Genomic DNA, 2988 nt, shown 5'->3' with positions numbered 1-2988 from the left:
GAGCTATTTGTAATGAGGCGGATAGTCCTAGAGTCTGTCATACAGAGTGAAGTAAGTCAGAAAGAGAAATACAAATACTGTATGCTAACACATGTATATGGAATTCAAGAAAAAAATGTCATGAAAAACCTAGGGGTAAGAAAGTAATAAAGACACAGACCTACCAGAGAAAGGACTTAAAGATATGGGGAGGGGGCAGGGTAAGCTGTGACAAAGCACGAGAGAGGCATGGCCATATATACACTACCAAGCATAAGGTAGATAGCTAGTGGGAAGCAGTCACATAGCACAGGGAGATCAGCTTGGTGCTTTGTTACCACCTGGAGGGGTGGGATAGGGAAAGTGCGAGGGAGGGAGACACAAGAGGGAAGAGATATGGGAACATATGTATATGTATAACTGATTCACTTTGTTATAAAACAGAAACTAAGACACCATTGTAAAGCAATTATGCTCCAATAAAGATGTAAAAAAAAAAGAATAAAATACCTAGGAATAAAGCTACCTAAGGAGACAAACGACTTGTATGCAGAAAAGTACAAGACACTGATGAAAGAAATTAAAGATGATACAAAAAGATGGAGAGATATACCATGTTCTTGGATTGGAAGAATCAACGTTGTGAAAATGACTATAGTTCTGAAAGCAATCTACAGATTCAGGTCAATCCCTGTCAAACTACCAATGGCATTTTTCACAGAACTAGAACAAAAATTTCACAATTTGTATGGAAACACATAGGACTCTGAATAGCCAAAACAATCTTGAGAAATAAATACGGAACTGGAGGAATTAGGCTCTGTGGCTGCAGACGATTCTACAAAGCTATAGGAATGAAGACAGTATGTTACTGGCACAAAAACAGAAATATAGATTAATGGAACAGGATAGAAATCCCAGAGATAAACCCACACCTATGGTCACCTTACTTTTGATATGGAGGGAAGAATGTACAAAGGAGAAAAGACAGCCTCTTCAATAAGTGGTGCTGGGAAAACTGGACAACTACATGTAAAAGAATGCAATTAGAACAGTTCCCAACACCATACACAAAAATAAACTCAAAATGGATTAAAGATGTAAATGTAGACTCTGACACTATAAAACTCTTAGAGCTAAACAAAGGCAGAACACTCTATGACATAAATCACAGCAAGATCCTCTTGACCCACTTCCTAGAGAAATGGAAATAGGAACAAAAATAAACAAGTGGAACCTAATGAAACTTAAACGTTTTGCAACGCAAAGGAAACCATAAAGAAGACGGAAAGTCAACCCTAAGAATGGGAACAATTATTTGTAAATGAAGCAACTGACAAAGGAATAATCTCCAAAATTTACAAGCAGCACAGGCTGCTCAATATCCAAAAAGGAAACAACCCAATCAAAAAATGGGCAGAAGACCTAAATAGACATTTCTTCAAAGAAGATATACAGATTGCCAACAAAGATATGTACGGAGTCTCGACATCACGAATCATTAGAGAAATGCAAATCAAAACTACAATGCGGTATCAACTCACACCAGTCAGAATGACCGTCATCAAAAAATCTGCAAACAGTAAGTCCTGGAAAGGGTGTGGAGAAAAGGGGACCCTCTTGCACTGTTGATGGGGATGTAAATTGATACATCCACTATTGAGATCAGTATGGAGGTTCCTTAAAAAACAAAAATAGGACTACCATATGGCCCAGCAATCTCACTACCCGGCATATCCCCTGAGAAAACAGTAATTCAAACAGGGTCATGTACCAAAATGTTCATTGCAGATCTATTTATAATAGCCAGGACATGGAAGAAACCTAATTGTTCATCAATAGATGAATGGATTTACAAGATGTGGAACATATATACAATGGAATATTACTCAGCCATAAAAAGAAACGATATCGAGTTATTTGTAGTGAGGTAGATGGACCTAGAGTGTGTCATACAGAGTGAAGTTAAGTCAGAAAGAGAAAAATTAATACCATATGATAACAGATATATATGGAATCTACAATAAATAAATATATATATATGTTCTGAAGAACCTAGGGGCAGGACAGGAGTAAAGATGCAGACATAGAGAGTTGACTTGAGGACACAGGGAGAGGGAAGCGTAAGCTGGGATGAAGTGAGAGAGTGACATGGACTTATATATACTACCTATTGTAAAATAGATTGCTAGTAGGAAGCAGCCGCATAACACAGGGAGATCAGCTTGTTGCTTTGTGACCACCTAGAGGAGTGGGATAGGAAGTGTGGGAGAGAGATGCAAAAAGGAGGAGATATGGGGATATATGTATATGTATAGCTGATTCACTTTGTTATAAAGCAGTAACTAACACACCATTGTAAGCAATTATACTCCAATAAAGATGTTAAGAAAATAAAAAAATAATGAAAACAGCATGGTATTAGCACATAAACTGACATGTCCATCAATAGAGCAGAATCCAGAGCCCAGATTGATGCACACACCTACATATGGTCATTTAATCTACAACAAAGTGGCAAGAATATACAATGCAGATAAAACAGTCTGTTCGACAGGTGGTGCTGGGAAAGCTGAGAGGCTACACATAAATCAATTAAATTAGAACACTCCTTCTCATCATATACAACAATACACTCAAAATGGTTTAACGACCTAAATATAAGTCACGACACCATAAAACTCCCAGTGGAGAGCATAGGTAAACATTCTCTGTCATAAATCATACCAATATTTTCTTAGAGCAGTCTCCCAATGCAAAAGACAATAAAAGCAAATATAAACAATTAGGACCTAGTTAAACTTAAAAGGTTTTTCACAACAAAGGAAACCATCATCGAAACTAAAAGATAGCCTACAGAATGGGAGAAAATATTTGCAAACTATGCCACCAACAAGGGGTTAGTATCCAAAATATAGAAACAGCTCACACAAGTCAAATGTATATAAACAACTAACCCATTTGAAAAATGGGCTGAAGACATAAATACACATTTCTTCAAAGACAACA

The sequence above is a fragment of the Phocoena sinus genome, chromosome X (genome assembly GCF_008692025.1).
Source record: "Phocoena sinus isolate mPhoSin1 chromosome X, mPhoSin1.pri, whole genome shotgun sequence".
Taxonomy (NCBI): Eukaryota; Metazoa; Chordata; class Mammalia; order Artiodactyla; family Phocoenidae; genus Phocoena; species Phocoena sinus.
Note: the sequence above shows the minus strand (reverse complement) of the source record.